This window comes from Citrus clementina, unplaced genomic scaffold (assembly GCF_000493195.1).
Source record: "Citrus clementina cultivar Clemenules unplaced genomic scaffold, Citrus_clementina_v1.0 scaffold_1, whole genome shotgun sequence".
Classification (NCBI taxonomy): Eukaryota; Viridiplantae; Streptophyta; class Magnoliopsida; order Sapindales; family Rutaceae; genus Citrus; species Citrus x clementina.
In genome coordinates this window covers 22,259,371-22,277,336 of record NW_006263303.1, presented here as the reverse complement: position 1 = coordinate 22,277,336, position 17,966 = coordinate 22,259,371, and the positions used below count along the sequence as shown (strand labels likewise).

The following is a 17,966-nucleotide window of genomic DNA, read 5'->3' as shown; positions in this document are numbered from 1 at the left end:
ATTTTATTGATTTTAGAGAATATTAAAATAAAAAATATATATATATTCACATTTTAAAAAATTCTATAAATTTAAGGGTTAACTCGTTTATTCCACAAAATATTGAGAATTAACTAATTTAAATATTTACATAAATATTTAAAAATTGAAAATATTGTTGAAAATCAAATTCCCCGTGTGTAAAAGCTACTAAAAATACTTATTTATACTAACTAAAAGGGAAGAAGGTAATTTTGTACAATTCTGCTTATGGCTATTATTGTTCTTTTACACTCACAAAACTTCAATAACAAAATTTACAAAAACATATGCATAAAACGTTGAATAACAACACAGCCTAGCAGAATGCCTTGTGTCTAGAGATCTAGAAGACAATGCTCACAGTTAGGTTCCACATTTCATCATTGGACGAAATTCATCATAGCTGATTCTACCATCCTGTAAACACAAATTAAAGGTGTGGGAATTGGCTTGCAATAATGCAGACAAATGACTAATGCCCTCCAAAAATATAAATCAACTCACTTTGTCTCTGTCATCTTCAGACATTATTTCTTTAATTGTGGCAATTGTGGCATCATGACCCATGCCATAATCTTAAAAAGCTTTTCCAAGTTTATCTACCTGATATATCTACATAGCCATTTAGAATAAGAACTTCATTAATTCGTCAATTGACTCTAGATATAACCCATTCAATTTAAGCAAGTTAATGAAGGGCGTATGTTTTTAATATCCCTCATTCAAATCAGGGAAAAGGACATTCAACCCCCCAACATTTAAAAAAAGGGATAAAAAACCCCTCATCGTTTCAAAAAGAACTTATAATCCCCTTTCCATTAACAAACACCGTTTGTTTTAAAAGTAAATTTATTTTTTATTTTTAATTACTATTATACGTTATACCCTTATAATAAATAAATTAATATATTAATTTGAGATATATCACAATTAACAACTGTCATCTAGCTAGCGTGGGTTGGAATCGTTCTTTTAAGTTTTGACCAAATCAATAAAGTATGGTTTTTTTTTAAAAAAAACTCTCGATTCCTTAATCAAATGTACAATAAATATTAACTAATTCACTAGCACTCATCTCAAACCAAAATAAACTAATAAAAAAATCATTAATTTTCAGCACCAAAACGAAGTATCAGGACAAATAAAAAACAACCCAGCCACCTACATACCCAAAACCCCAAAAATCCAAAACTTATATACCAAGAAGCCCAAAAAAAAGCCGTATAATTCTGGTTCAATGTTTGAACATAGATTCTTTTCATGATAATGAAATCATTTATATTTATTTTTATAATAAAAAATTACAAAAAAAGAAAAAAGAAAATTAGCAACTGCAGTACGATGAACATGGATACTAACCAAAACTTCTTCCAAAGAACACGTGGAACTTTATCTCTCACTATAAGTGTCGCCGTCAAGTCAATCTAGTGTAATGGTTTTGATTTCTCAAAGAAAAAAGGGTTTAATCAAATTTCGTTTTATTAGTAATAATCACATATGAAAGGTTTGATCATTAGAAAGGTATAATTTATAGCAAATAATTTGGGAAAAAATGTAATTGTATCTCAATTTTTAGTTTTAAAAAAATTATTAATTGTGACATGTCTCAAATCAATATATTAATTTATATTTATTATAAGGGTATAATAGTAATTAAAAAAAATAAATTTACTATTAAAACAAACGGTGTTTGTTAACGGAAAGGGGGTTATAAGTCTTTTTTGAAACGTTGAGGAGTTTTTTTGTCCCTTTTCCTAAACGTTGGGGGGTTGAATGTCATTTTCCCTTCAAATCATGATAAACCTGAGGATCCAAATACTAGTCAACATGCTTCTACAGTAATAAAAATAAAATGAGAAGCTTACCCGTTACTAGCCTTGTCAAAGTACTGCAAGGCTTTGTAAAGAATTTCACATCTTTCTAGCCTGTGCCTTTGCATCGTAGCTGTTATAACTCTATTGAGAAATGAGGCACAAATCCGAGGTTGTGGCCGCGTGCGACGTGTCATATTGTTAATCTAGATATAGATGACATGTCGGTTATATCGAATTAGGAAGCTGTATGACGAGTCTACTCAGTCAGCCGGTTGAATAAGTTGGGCATGTGATGAAACACGTGAATTACTTGCTCCAAACGGCAGGTGGAGGCAGCGTTTCTGACGAAATTGTAACACGTGTCCAGTGGCTGTTTTAAACGGCTGGTAAAGCTGTTAAAAAGAGCAGGAAATTTCTGGGTTCGTTACAAACAGACCCAGTAACGATGTGCTGGCTTCTGGGGGCTGTTTCTAGAGCAATCTTTTGCTGTATATTAAGCCTCATGATTTGTTATGTGGCTAGATCGAGAATGTGACAGTTTCTCTACAGTATTTGTATCTTGAAAAGCCAAATCAGTGAAAGCTTGTTTTCCTTTTCACAGTGGATGTAGGTCTATAATCCTCTTGTGTTTATGTGTGTGATTGTTTCCGTTTATCGTTGGCTTGGTTTCTGTGTTTCTTGATTATCATATCAGTATCATCGTCAAGCTCGTGTTGGTTATCAACCATTCATAGATTAAATATTGATTGAGTGGGTCTTGGGGAATTAAAATCGGTTTCTTGCTGGTTTTGGTCCAACCAACTCAATGTAGTCAATAGTCCCATTTCCATCTATATCAGCCTGAAGAAAATGCAGAGCCAAATATATCAGCTGGGTATAATGCAAATAGACAGACAGTGGGATAAAGTGATAAACTCAGAGTTCATGAGTTACTTATAGCTTGCATGTACTGCTTGGCATTAAATCCTGTAAGCGTCGACCCAAGTTTAGTTGATCCTTCCCTCAATTCATCGTAAGAGTGCCATTGTTGTCAGTGTCCATCTCTGTAAATTTTTCCTTTAGCTTTTATATTTCTTAGGTAGGAAGATTTTCCAAAATGACCTAAAGAACGCATAAATTTTTATTGGCTTGCACAAGTTTTCAAAATACAACAATACAGTTAAACCTTGTTGATGAGGAAGTGTAGATGCAAAATTTCAATCAAACATGTAACTCATGATTTTCAGTCATATAAATTTCTGTTATAATGTTTAGAATTAAAATGTCATCATGAATATGTGAACAATGTCATCATGTATAGATTCACATACATTATAATTTGGAGAATCTTTTGACATGTGTATATTATTTGTCATGTGTGCTTGAGATATAAGCTTTATCACTTTCTGTTTGAGGGAAATACTCCGACGAGACCAGACGTGATGAGCAGATGTTTAGTGGCAGAATTCTGCGAGCAGGTATGTCCTGTAAGAGCCAGGTAGCAGGGGAACAGGGGCAGGAATATCCTGCTCATCCACGAGCACGTCATCTGCGAGGCCAATTTCCTATAAGAGGCATAAAGCCATTCCTGCTGTATTCTCGCTGAGGGTTGATTCGAGGAGACCCGGTCAACGACAGTTGGCGAGGCATGCTCTCCAGCCCGAGAATCTAGGCACGAAGGCCACGCAACCACCCACGACTACGGAAATGGGGAATCCACGTTCGAGAGGTGGGAGGATAACGGACGTAGACTGCGGAAAACTGGGATTCAGAGGAAGCTTATAAAAAGGTAGCCAACGAAGGTAAAAGGGTTAGCAATTTTGAGATTAGAAGAAAGATAAAAGCAATTCTAAAGAAGAGAAAACTACCCAAAAGCCATAAGATCTGTGGCAAGCGTTCCCCGAACCTTCATATCTGACTTGAGCGTCGGAGGGTTTGCGCCGGGAAAACAACCGGCGTACTCTGACTTGTCTGTGTGCGCAGGAGCCTCTGGAGAAGAAGCCTTACGAGGAGACCTCCTGGTCGTGGTGAAGTTGATCGAGCAGAGAGCCTGGTCGTAGAACGAGGACAACCAGAATCTCGCATCAACATTTTGGCGCCGTCTGTGGGGAGTTGAGCAAAAAGCTTCTGTTGATAGCAAGAAGTGAGGGGAAGTAACTGAAAAGCAATGGAGGCAGGAGGAAGTAGTGCACAAGGGGGTGATATGAGGCTTAACGATTCCGTGACACTAAGGGAGATAGCCAGTGAAGCATGGGAAAAAGCCATGTTCGACCGGATGGAACGGATGGAAAAGCAGATGGAGTCCTTGACAACCATTCTGCATGAGCTGCGGAGCGAACGAAGGGTAACCCAGGAAGAAAGGGTGAGAGGAGGTGGAGTGGCACCAGATCCCGGTAGCACGAGGAGAAGTCAAACCACCGGGAGACTTGGTGGTGAGAGAGGTAATATACCCCTGCAGGGAGAATTCCATAGAGAGGAAGAGCAGTCCCCGGCAAGGCAGATTTTTGACGAGGACGACGGGGTGGCGAATGCAGAGGAAACAGTGCTGTCCAACCATTATCTGGCTCTGAAGTACCGGGTGAATGGGGTAGTTAGAGTGGTACGAGGAGACCAGAGGATCGCAAGAAGCTGCTACTCGTCGGCAGCAAGGGAAGCAATGCAGATAACATCCCTCGATACCCGAGTAGAAAACTAGAAGGGCCATATAGAGTCAAGCAGATGGTGGGACCCGGAGCTTACAAGCTGGTTCGCACGGACGGCCACGAGGTGAAACGCCCATGGAACGCAGCACACCTCCGAAAATACTTCCAGTAAGACTTGTTCACATTTTAAAGCAATTTCTGCTCGTGATCTTTATCTTTTATTTTTATATTTTATGAAAAAATAATTCCATGTAAGTTGAATCCTGCATTTGATAGAATGTCGAGGAAATTCAGTCACTGGGAATCGAAAAAATTTCTAAGGCATGCAAAGGCTCACCAAGTCTCAAAGCCTGTTTATGGCGAGACAGAAGCCAAGCATGCCAGGATCTGCTCGACCACGTGAAGGCGAGCATAATCCTCAAGCATCGAAGAAATCACTAAGGCATGCAAAGGCTTACCAAGTCTCAAAGCCTGTTTTATGGCGAGACAGAAGCCAAGCATGCCAGGATCTGCTCGGCCACGAGAAGGCTAGCAGAATCCCAAGCTTTGAAGAAATCATCTAAGGCATGCAAAGGTTCGTCAAGTCTCAAAGCCTGTTTATGGCGAGACAGAAGCCAAGCATGCCAGGATCTGCTTGGTCACGAGAAGGCTAGCAGAATCCTAAGCTGTGAAGAAATTACCTAAGGCATGCAAAGGCTCACCAAGTCTCAAAGCCTGTTTATGGCGAGACAGAAGCCAAGCATGCCAGGATCTGCTCGGCCACGAGAAGACTAGCAGAATCCCAAGCTGTGAAGAAATTACCTAAGGCATGCAAAGGCTCACCAAGTCTCAAAGCTTGTTTTGTGGCGAGACAGAAGCCAAGCATGCCAGGATCTGCTCGGCCACGAGAAGGCTAGCAGAATCCTAAGCTTTGAAGAAATCATCTAAGGCATGCAAAGGCTCGTCAAGTCTCAAAGCCTGGTTATGGCGAGACAGAAGCCAAGCATGTCAGGATCTGCTCGGCCACGAGAAGGCTAGCAGAATCCCAAGCTTTGAAGAAATTATCCAAGGCATGCAAAGGCTCATCAAGTCTCAAAGCCTGTTTTATGGCGAGACAGAAGCCAAGCATGCCAGGATCTGCTCGACCACGCGAAGGCGAGCAGAATCCTCAAGCATCGAAGAAATCACTAAGGCATGCAAAGGCTCACCAAGTCTCAAAGCCTGTTTTATGGCGAGACAGAAGCCAAGCATGCCAGGATCTGCTCGACCACGTGAAGGCGAGCAGACTCCAAAGCATTCAAAAAAATTTCTGAGGCATGCAAAGGCTCGTCAAGTCTCAAAGCCTGTTTTATGGCGAGACAGAAGCCAAGCATGCCAGGATCTGCTCGACCACGTGAAGGCGAGCAGACTCCAAAGCATTCGAAAAAATTTCAAAGGCATGCAAAGGCTCATCAAAGTCTCAAAGCCTGTTTTATGGCGAGACAGAAGCCAAGCGTGCTAGGATCTGCTCGACCACGAGAAGGCGAGCAGAATCCCAATCCTTGAAGAATCAAAGGCATGCAAAGGCTCATCAAAGTCTCAAAGCCTGTTTTATGGCGAGACAGAAGCCAAGCGTGCCAGGATCTGCTCGACCACGAGAAGGCGAGCAGAATCCCAATCCTTGAAGAATCAAAGGCATGCAAAGGCTCACCAAAGTCTCAAAGCCTGTTTTATGGCGAGACAGAAGCCAAGCGTGCCAGGATCTGCTCGACCACGAGAAGGCGAGCAGAATCCCAATCCTTGAAGAATCAAAGGCATGCAAAGGCTCACCAAAGTCTCAAAGCCTGTTTTATGGCGAGACAGAAGCCAAGCGTGCCAGGATCTGCTCGACCACGAGAAGGCGAGCAGAATCCCAATCCTTGAAGAATCAAATGCATGCAAAGGCTCATCAAGTCTCAAAGCCTGTTTTATGGCGAGACAGAAGCCAAGCATGCCAGGATCTACTCGACCACGAGAAGGCGAGCAGACTCCAAAGCATTCGAAAAAATTCCTAAGGCATGCGAAGGCTCACCAAGTCTCAAAGCCTGTCTTATGGCGAGACCAGAAGCCAAGCATGCCAGGATCTGCTCGACCACGCGAAGGCGAGCAGAATCCCAAGCATTGAAGAATTTTCAAAGGCATGTGGCAAAACCGTGTGCCAAGCCAGAACCTGCTCGCCCAGACAAAGACGAGCAGATTCTCAAACGAAAAATAACTCATGATTACAACACAAGAAAGTAATCAAAAATATCTTTATTAATTTGTTAATAATTAACAGAGGAGATAATCTTCACAAACATTGTTCATTACAATACAAGAAATATATCAAGAAGATGGTAGATCAGTAAGCCGAGCAGCATCGGTTGGCTGAACCTCCTCAGGTGCAGGGAGGGTATCACCAGTTGCGTCCGGGGGGGTGCTCGCCTCGCCAACATCAGCAGGTACTACACGAGGAGGAGAGTTTTCCTCCTCAATCACGATCGGCTCTACCCCTTCAGCGTCTTCCTTGGCCGCCTCATCGTCCATATGTTGAGCAACACCAGCTGCAAAGTCATCCATCTTGAGATCAGGGTGTTGCTTCCCGAGGACGGCCATGATGCAACGATAGGAATGCCGAAGTCCCTGGTCGTACTGGTTGTCAGCCTCCTTCTCTAAGTTCTCGACCTGAACCCGGTGGGAATCACAGAGAGATTCGAGCTGAGCCTCATACATAGCCTTCTGCCTTTGAAGATCCTCCTTGACCTTGGTCAGCTCCTCTTCGAGGGTAATGGCTTTCGCTTGAGCAAGAGATTCTTGCTCTATCAGCTTCAGGTTCTCGACATTCAGCGCTCCTACTTTCTTCTCGGCGCCGTCAGCTCTGGTCATCGCTAACTGAATGTCCTCCTTCATCTTCCTGTCATAACGGCCGACCTTGGCCTTATAGTAGGTGGTCATGCAGCTGAGATGGAAAGCGCTATACTGCATGGCTCTCACCAGCTCGCCCAGAGTGCAGCCATCAAAGTCCTCCAGGTCCTTCTTGCTCACGAATTTAGATAACTCATTGAGATAGGGGACCAAGTGTTCTGCTCGGCTGTCGGGTAAGCGAGATCGAGGCTCGACAGGAGGAAAAGAAGAAGCAGGATCGGTGGCTGCTCCTCCACTAGTTTCCCCGACTTTGGCAGGAGCAGGAGGTAAAGTCTTCAAGGGAGAGACCTACTGTAGGATGTTGGCCCGCTTTGCAGTAGGGGCGTCCTTATTCTGGTCCCTCTTCGTGGTTTGAGGTCGAGAACGTTTCCTGTTCAGAGCCCCAATCACAGCGTCCTCCATCTTATGACCAGGGAGTATCAAGCGAGACTCGAGCAAGTTGTATGTAGTTATCAGCTCTTGGCTCGAGCAGGAATTGGCTAGCACAGCCTCGACCCGTTTGAGCTGGTCAGGTTTGAGTGAGAAATGAACACCCCAAGAAACTACAACACAAACAGACACTTGGTTAGAGACAAACCAACAAAGCGAGAACAATTACGGATACAAGACATCTAAAGCGAGTAGGCAACCTGGGACCGTGAAACGGGGTGGGACGCGATAATCCTTCCCGTTTATTTGTGCAACTTGACCCCAAGGACCCCCAGCAAAAAAGAATTTCCTCTTCCAATTCCCACCACCACCAGCAGGGAGGTCGGTTATGGGTCTCCTGGTTTTGGTACTAGATTGAAAGTAGTACCAGCCGGCATCTTTGGGGCTGTTTTTTAGCTGGTACAGGTGCTTCACCTCATCAACTGTGGGCTCGCTTTGGCAACATCTGTCCCACAATATGAACAAACCAGAAAGTACTCTCCAACCGTTTGGGTTCAGCTGACCAGGAGCCAGATTCAGCCCGTTAAGTATACGGGCAAAGTAGGGTTATAAGGGACACCTTAGCCCAAACTTAAAGCTTTCCAGAAACAGGGTAACGTATCCCCTAGGAGGCCGGCTAGGTGTATCATTCTTTCCTCAGATTTTGAGAGGAATTTCACCAGGAATGCTATACCTGAGCCGGAGGTCATCCAGCTCGTTGAATGTGGTCATACATGTCATGTAATCAATAGCGTAATCCCGCGATAGGGCTTTACCTCCTATTGTACTCCGCCCTTCTGGTCGCGACGCTCCTGATGAGGACACCTCGCCAGAATCATCTCCTCGGCCCTCACTCAGGGTGTTTTCCGAGCCAGAAGACCCCTCTTTATCACTATTTCTGCTCAAAGAGGTTGTTTGGGGAGACATCCTCCTAGCGCTAGTGCCGACACCAGATCTAATGGGCTCTAAGGGGATCCCGGGGTCAAAAGCAGGATCAGTGAGCAGACTAGGCAGGAAGTCCAACTCATCGTCGTCAACCTCAATAACCTTCTCTTTACCTCTCGACATTCCCTAAACTCTAACCACAACACCACCACCAACTACTACCCGAACAAAAGAGAAGAGAAATTATCTACAACTATCCGAGACCAAGGAGATAGAAGAAATACCTGAAGTAATGATTCAGTCGGTGAAAGACAGAGATGGAGGCCTGTATGCCGGAACTTCTTTGCTGGAGAGACAGAGACGGAGACGGAGGGAATGATGAATTTGCTGTTTGAAAGGATTTAGGTTTCCTAATGGGGACGGACTCTTGGGTTGCCAGCATTTAACGGCACTAAATCCCAAGGGCCTGGTAACCGTTGGTTTGAAATTTGAATAGAGGGGCAGATTTCTACCACATCACCTCGTCCGCAATTAAATGCGATATGACTCTTGGCAGCCTTTTCCAATCCCACGCGAGCAAGTACTGTCAAGTTTCTACTGCTGGTCCACTACATTACCCAACACCAGAAACTGGGGGACCGGTGTTTGAGGGAAATACTCCGACGAGACCAGACGTGATGAGCAGATGTTTAGTGGCAGAATTCTGCGAGCAGGTATGTCCTGTAAGAGCCAGGTAGCAGGGGAACAGGGGTAGGAATATCCTGCTCATCCACGAGCACGTCATCTGCGAGGCCAATTTCCTGTAAGAGGCATAAAGCCATTCCTGCTGTATTCTCGCTGAGGGTTGATTCGAGGAGACCCGGTCAACGACAGTTGGCGAGGCATGCTCTCCAGCCCAAGAATCTAGGCACGAAGGCCACGCAACCACCCACGACTACGGAAATGAGGAATCCACGTTCGAGAGGTGGGAGGATAACGGACGTAGACTGAGGATAACAGACGTAGACTGCGGAAAACTGGGATTCAGAGGAAGCTTATAAAAAGGTAGCCAACGAAGGTAAAAGGGTTAGCAATTTTGAGATTAGAAGAAAGATAAAAGCAATTCTAAAGAAGAGAAAACTACCCAAAAGCCATAAGATCTGTGGCAAGCGTTCCCCGAACCTTCATATCTGACTTGAGCGTCGGAGGGTTTGCGCCGGGAAAACAACCGGCGTACTCTGACTTGTCTGTGTGCGCAGGAGCCTCTGGAGAAGAAGCCTTACGAGGAGACCTCCTGGTCGTGGTGAAGTTGATCGAGCAGAGAGCCTGGTCGTAGAACGAGGACAACCAGAATCTCGCATCAACACTTTCCTTTATAGCTATCAATCCTATTCATGTATTTCTCAAGTTTAAGCTCATTTAGGAAGGATTCGTGGGCCTTAGACATACCTTTAGTGCAAGTTTCTTTAGTTTATTCATTGCCGTATTTTGCTTCATCCTGAAAATGACAGCAGTGTCAATGGGCTTATCTGACGCTTCTCCACTTTCTTTAAGCCAAGGGTGCTCTGCATGTTATATTCATTTTTCAGTGGTAGCTATACCATTCATATTATTAAATGGACTAATAAATTTTAACTTGCAGTAATCAAAGCAGCATGGATAGAATAACTAAGAAAAATTAATTACATGAGGATCTGATGCTTTATAACTACAACTTGAGCAGCAATAATCCGCCTTTTTGGATCCTGTGTTAGCATCCTGTGAACCAACTCTATGGCACTGCTTGATACAGACGGAAATGGATCACGTTGAAAGTTAATTTCTCCTTTCAATATAGCAGCATCAACTCTCTGATCCATTTCTGCAGAGCACATAAAAAATTCAGAGTGATTTTAGTTACACTCTATACTCTTAGTTGATAGTAAGAAACACAAATAGGTTGTTGAATTGAAAAGAGATCCAATAGGGTGCAAAATGAATATTAATTTTCACCTGCCCAAAAGGGAGGTACACCACACAGTAAAATATACTATGTACCTCCTGTGCTTCAAATGTCTGCTTCCTTCCCATAACTTTGCAGTAACACTTCAGGAGCAATATAGTAAGGACTTCCAACTATTTCTCTGTATACCTTTCCTGCAAAAACATATCATGGGATAATAAAAAAAGGATGCATTAATAGCTAGATTTATTAAAGATGCCCTTCATGGTGATCCTAAGAGTTTTGCATTATTTTCTTATGGTTTCATCTAAATCATTAAATCAACACATCAAGTGCCTATTTGGTATGACTTATCTAATGGCCATAAGTGCTTAATTAATCCCATAAGCTATTTTGCCTCCACCAGTACAAACTCAAATTTTGAACTTTTGAGAGTAAGGTTGAAAAGATTTTTTAAAATATTAACTAAAACATCTTTAATTTATTTCATAATCTTATTTTATTAATTTCATAATATAACTTTAAATAACTTACCTATTAAGATAATTTTATAATTTTTAATAAAAATTTTCATTGATAACTAAATAACTAAAATTTTTTAGTAAAAATTCTACTCGTAGAAAGTCTACTAATAAAAACTTCATTTAAATAAATTTTATTTGAAAAGTTATATCAACGAAGCCTAAGCCCTACTAGCACGAGAGACTGCTACATAAAATCTGAACACAAATAATATGCAAGGAAGGAAGAGAAATTTACCCTCTTCAAAGAACACTGATAACCCAAAATCAGTGGCCTTCAAAAGAGCATTCTCATCCCAGCTAGTGAACAAGAAATTCTCAGGTTTGAGGTCCCTGTGCATAACACCCTTACAGTGGCAAACATTCACAACACCCATAATTACCCTCAATACAGAAGCCGCAGCTCTCTCACTATAATGGCCCCTGGCAACAATTCGATCAAATAGCTCACCACCAGCACATAGTTCCATAACAATATGCACAAATTGGTCATCCTCTTAAGCAGCCTTGAATTGAACTATACTAGGCTGCCCACTCAAATATTGCATTACCTCAACCTCTCCTCTTACATCATCCTTTTCATAATCTTTTACCAATTTTCTTTTAGAAATAGACTTGCAAGCAAACTGCAAGCCGGTTGAATTCTCAGTACAAAGATAAGTTATACCAAATTCACCCTACCCAATTCTTTGCCAATAGTATAATGTAACTTAACATCCTCATAAGTTCTACCAAGAATTGCATCATGGAGTTGGCGTGCTGCTGGGTGGTCTGCGTCTTGGCCTTTGCTGAAAATGCAACCCATTTCTGGCCGCCACCAGCACAGAGGATGCAAGACAGGACCTTAGGATTTGACTTTCACAGGTAGGCAATTTCAAATAATAAGCAGGACCCGAGATGTACAGAAATATACATCATAGTTTCTGCCTTTAAATTGATTCTTTAAAATTTACAACGAGATTTGTTAGAAGAAGACCGCTGTGTAGCCAATTCTACTGTCCTTTATTAAAAACACTTCCGAGTTGCTAAACAAAACGATAATATATGTGTTGCTTATAATAATTTGCTTGTAAATTGCTCAATGCTGCCTCATGTTTGGCTCAATACCCCATTACCCCTTTACCTTTTGAAAATACCCCCGTACCCCTGGCATGTAAACTTTTGTACAGTTTGATAAAATACCCCCGTACCCCATTATGCAGAGAAGTGTTGCCTTCATCGTCTGTCATCCTTAAAAGGCTATCTGGTTCTGCTTCCGTTCCATTTTTAATGGCCCGCACATAATTCAAGAGTGTACTAACGATAGCAGGGTCACCAGCCTTGGCAGCAATAAACAATGCAGTCTCTCCCTTCCAGTTGTTCTTCCGGAGAAGTGAATGCTGTCGCCAGAGAATCTCCCGTATCACTTTATGTTTTTGAAATCTGATAGCCATATGAAGCACTATGTTGCCTCGGGGACTCATTGTGCTTAAAGTCTTTTGCATTCGAACTACGAGTAGCCTGATTTGATGTTCATCCCCACGTCTTAATACATTGAGTAGTTCATGGTCCATGGTTGTTGGTAATTCTTGATACATGATCGATCCTTTGTAATCTGTACCAAATTCAGCTGCCATAAAACTCCTCAGTATCAGATTAATTACTCAATCAAATAACTTAAATTAAAAAAGCACTTAAACTTCAACAAACCATAATCAGAAACTGTAAGTAACATTGGAGTTTTATTTTTGGTCACATTGAGCCAACTCTACATTGACTTAAGTGACTCAGATCAAATCATATGATAGAAGCTTGTTATTACAAACTAAAACTAAAAACAGAACCTTCAATGATCAATGATTATTAACTAAACTTCTCCCAATTTTCCAATAGGCTCTTAGTCCATTGGCAACAGTCCAGCCACTCAACTTCGAGTGACTTGAAAGTGCCTAGGTTCAAGTCCTAGCTTTGATAGGACTCGATTATCTCTTAGAATGGAGTTGATATTCCTTTGCTTGGGAGTCGGGCGTCCTCTAATAGTATGTGAAGAAAGAATATTCAGACTTCGTCCTAAAACTACAGCAAAAGACAAAAAAAGCAGAGTCGGGTGTCTACTAATAGTACGTGAGGAAAGAATATTCAGACTGTGTCCTACAACTGCAGGGAAAGACAAAAAAAAAAATCCCGATAAGTGTCTGATTGTATGTCAATAAGCTTCTGATTACGATACCTGTTTAATAAAAAAATAGCAAAAAAATATTGAAGGCAGGGCCCGTGTATATCTTATTTGTATTTTGGCCCCCGTTAGATGTCATTCACCCAAAATGACCCCTCTATGTCATACAAAGTTATCCTCAAAAGTAGTCTTTATTATACTGTACCCTCTGTTAGTTACTATTTATAACAAAATAACCATCAAATCAAAGATTTTGATTTGGCCACTGGGTGCAGGCGGCAAAGAGACAGCATGTAGAAACATTGGAGAACTTCTGATTCCTCATTGATAGCAATTATTTATTATTTCCAAACAACTGAGTTAACAAAGCTTGTTAGAAGATTGAAAATATTCGAAGTTCAAACTTCTGCTTAAAAATGCAAACTAACTATGAGGGGAAAGAAAAAGGAAAAATGAAAAAAAATAAAAATAGAGAGATGAGGGAGAAGAAGATCAGGCGGAGTCGGGTTGGCCTTTGCCCAGAGAATCTCAAATCTTTCTTAAGTACAAAGGAAAGAATTGACTGAGGTGACTCACTTTGCTGCGTTCAACCCCACCCGCTCAATAGATTAGATTGGCCAGTTGCACTTGTCCTGTTGTCCACTTGTCTTGTCTGGCCTCCTCACGAAAAAAAGGTCCAAAAATAATGTTTTCAGTTATCACACCACACCCCTGTTTTTTAGACTAATACCCCACTAGGCCCCTTATTTTTCAACAATACTTCAACACGACCTTGAATTTCCACAAAACCCTGCACTACACCCAGCTTTACTTTCATAATTACTAATTAATTTATGAACCAAACAGGTTCTTCAAATTTCACGTACCAAATGGATGGGTAATAGGTAAAAAGAAAATTTCAATGTCTTTGATCCAAGGTTCGTACAGTCACTTAAGAGTTAAGATTTCTGATAATTACTCCATACAATTTATTCTTTCAAATTTTATCATTCAATTCCGTTAACATAATTATACGGGCCAAATGTTAATTTGCACAATACCAACCAAATCCATTTGGGATTGAATAAAATCTGTAAAAGCACATATTAATTAAATGAATTTAAAAACTGATAAATATCAACAACAACTTACTCTTTCTGTTCATATTTATTCTTCTCGTCTCATTACAAAAATAATAATAAATCACGTAAACACCCGATTCCTTACAATATTCAAGTTGCATAATTATTTACAGCTCAAATTATTCACAAAAAAAAAATGATGATACATCGATATCGTTGAAGTAATCGAGTAGTAGGTTCAATCCATACTGTACAATTGGATCCAAGATTCCAAGAACTTGATGTTGTACTTATCTAAACTAAACAAGACATCATGGCACCACTGGACTTAAGGGAATTGCTGCACTCACCATAGTAAGGGTGGCAATTTGAGCCGCATGGGACTCGATTCAAATTTGAAGACAAAAATTCACCACTCGGATAGTGGCACCGTAATGCCCTGTTTAGTTTAGACAAATATAACACCATGTATTTGGAAAACTATTGAATGGCACGTACAGTTTATCTACCATAAAATCTTGCGTCTCATGGTTACAACATGAGATAGAGATCTGGAAGAGAATTCTCGCGGTTGTGTTCCGCTTTTCATCATTGCACAAAATTCATCATAGCTGATCCTGCCGTCCTATAAACACAAAAGATGTGAGAACTAGGCTTATAACAACAATAATGCGGACAAATTAAACATGTTCAAAAGTAAGAATCGACTTACTTTGTCTCTATCAACTTCAGACATTATTTCTTTAATTGTGGCATCATCACCCATGTTGTATTCTTTAAATGCTATTCCCAGTTCATCGACTGTGATATAGCTGCACAGCATTTTGAGAAAGAACTGCCGTACTTAATTCCCTAACTTCACTTCTGATATTGATTTTGGGGTAAGTTTTCTTTTTAACCAATTACAGAAGCCACCACAAAAGGATTTTTTCTTTTGTTTTAAATTCTGATAATATTATATATGTTTCAGTTCATGTTATACAAAAAGCATAACAAAGGTTTTTCTTGGGCTGTATACAGAACAGTCAAAGTGCCAAAGGGTCGTTTTCTAATTTTACATTTTAGATCAAGAAACTAACCGATCATTATCCTTATCAAAATATTGAAAGGCTTTGTCAAGATGTTCGAATCTTTCTAGCTTGTGTCTTTGCATTGTAGCAGTGATAAATTCCATGTAGTCAATAGTCCCATTTCCATCTATATCAGCCTGAAATGTGGAGCCAACAACATCAGCCAACTATAATGCATATAGACGGACTCAAATATTAATTCAGAGTTGATGAATTGCTTACAGCTTGCATGTACTGCTTGACATCAACTTCTCTAATTGTCGATCCAAGTTTAGCTAATCCTGCCTTCAGTTCACCATAACTAAGTGCACCACTCTTGTCAGTGTCCATCTCTGTAAATTTTTCCTTGAGCATTTGTATTTCTTCAGTCGGAAGATTTTCCACTATGACCTTTACAATTATATTTACGATCCAATTAGTTTATCAGTAGGGCCAGGGGAGCACAATCAAATGCATTCATTCATTGGACTTGCACATAGTTCATAAGATATAATAAAAGCTCTAAAATAAAACATGTTGATGAGGAAGTAAAGTTGTAATAATTTAATCAAACATGTAACTCAAGATCACACTCCCATAAGATTTAGAAGGACAGGATCATAGGCCCTTGGACTTACCTTTAGTGCGAGTTTCTTTAGTTTATTCATTGCCCTAAATTGCTTCATCCTGAAAAGAACAGCAGTGTCAATTGGCTTGTCTGATGCTTCTCCACTTTCTTTAAGCCAAGGGTGTTCTGCATGTCATGCATATGGCTGTCAATGGTATTTATACTCTTGGTAACATTAAATGGACTAAATAAAGTTTAACTTATAATTATCAAAGCAGCCTAGGCCAGAAAAACTAATAACTTCACAATATAATGTTTTATACCTAGAACTTGTGCAGCGGTAATCCGCCTTTTTGGATCCTGTGTCAGCATCCTGCGAACCAACTCCTTGGCACTGCTTGAAATAATTGGCCATGGATCAGTTTGAAAGTCAATTTCTCATTTGTATATTTCTTCAAAAATGCCCTTCTCAGTTTCTGCAGAGCACATCATAACTTGTGAGTGATTAGTGATTACTGCTATACTTCTGGATATTAGTAACGAAAAAGAATAGTGTGTTGAAGGGAAAAGAGATCCTCTAGGGGGCAACACGAATATCTTCACCTGCCCAAAATGGAGGCACACCACATAGTAAAATATACAGTATAACTCCTGCGCTCCAAATATCTGCTTCCTTCCCATATCTGCGCCATAACACTTCAGGAGCAACATAGTAAGCACTCCCAACTAAATCCCTGAATACCTTTCCTGGAAAGTGCACCATGGTATCATCAGACAAGGATAAGTTGATAGCTAGATTAAACAAGCCTTTCATGGTGATCCTAAGAGTTTCACATTATTTTCTGATGATTTCATCTAAAGTAATACATGAAGCCTCACGGCATACTGCATGTCTAATTCACTATTGAAATTAAATGGAAATGCCATTCATTTATCAGACATAATTGAACATCGAAACTTAGGTTCACATGAACGTATGTAAATATAAGATTTCAAATACAAACATATATATGGTGACTATAATGGATTTCAAATACAAACATATATATGGTGAAGAAATTTACCCTCTTCAAAGAACACTGATAACCCAAAATCAGTGGCCTTCAAAACAGCATTCTCATCCCTGGTAGTGAACAAGAAATTCTCAGGTTTGAGATCCCTGTGCATAACACCCTTAGAGTGGCAAACATTCACAACATTCATAATTACCCTGAATACAGAAGCCGCATCTCTCTCACTATAATGGCCCTTGGCTATAATTCGGTCAAATAGCTCACCACCAGCACATAACTCCATGACAATATGCACAGAATGCCTGTCCTCATAAGCACCCTTAAATTGAACTATATTAGGCTGCCCACTCAAATGTCGCATTATCTCAATCTCTCTTCTTACATCATCCTTTTCATACGCAGCTACAATTTTTTTCTTAGAGATAGACTTGCAAGCAAATTGCAAACCGGTTGAATTCTCAGTACAAAGATATGTAACAGCAAATGCTCCCTTACCCAGTTCTTTCCCAATGGTGTAATGCAACCTGACATCCTCGTACGGTTTACCAAGAATTGCATCATCTAGTTTAGGTGGTTGCTGCTGTCGGGCTGCTGCTGGCTTTGAGGAGCCCGGGATTTTGCTTAAACAGCCACCCATTTCTGCATAAGAGGCTCAGCTCAAGCTCAACTCTGGATGTCTGGATCTTTACAGATGTCAACTGGAACAAATCCACTTGAGATCAAATATAAATTATAGGGAATCAAGTGAGATTTTAGGAAAAGTAAAATAAAATACAAAGAGCAATTCCAGCTTGCCCAATTCGGAGATATCAACTATATATTGGCACGCGTATGTATTTTTTCTATCAAACTATGCGTCATTATGGTTAAAATTTATTGGCCCTTTATTTTTTTTGGTAAGAAATTCTGAAATTTTTTGGCTTTTGTTCGAAATGGTCAGCGAAAAAGAAACGCGTGGGATAGGATAGAAGTTTGAATAAATGATGGTGGTGTAACCCGATAATGAACCTTCCCCATGACACAAACAA

General features: G+C 40.6%; 2 pseudogenes; both read right to left on the bottom strand.

Annotated features, from left to right (window-relative positions):
• Positions 1-212: 212 nt before the first annotated feature.
• LOC112101628 lies at positions 213-11,897 on the bottom strand (annotated as a pseudogene).
• A 2,510-nt stretch (positions 11,898-14,407) lies between these two features.
• On the bottom strand, positions 14,408-17,775 carry LOC18055099 (annotated as a pseudogene).
• Positions 17,776-17,966: the final 191 nt, after the last annotated feature.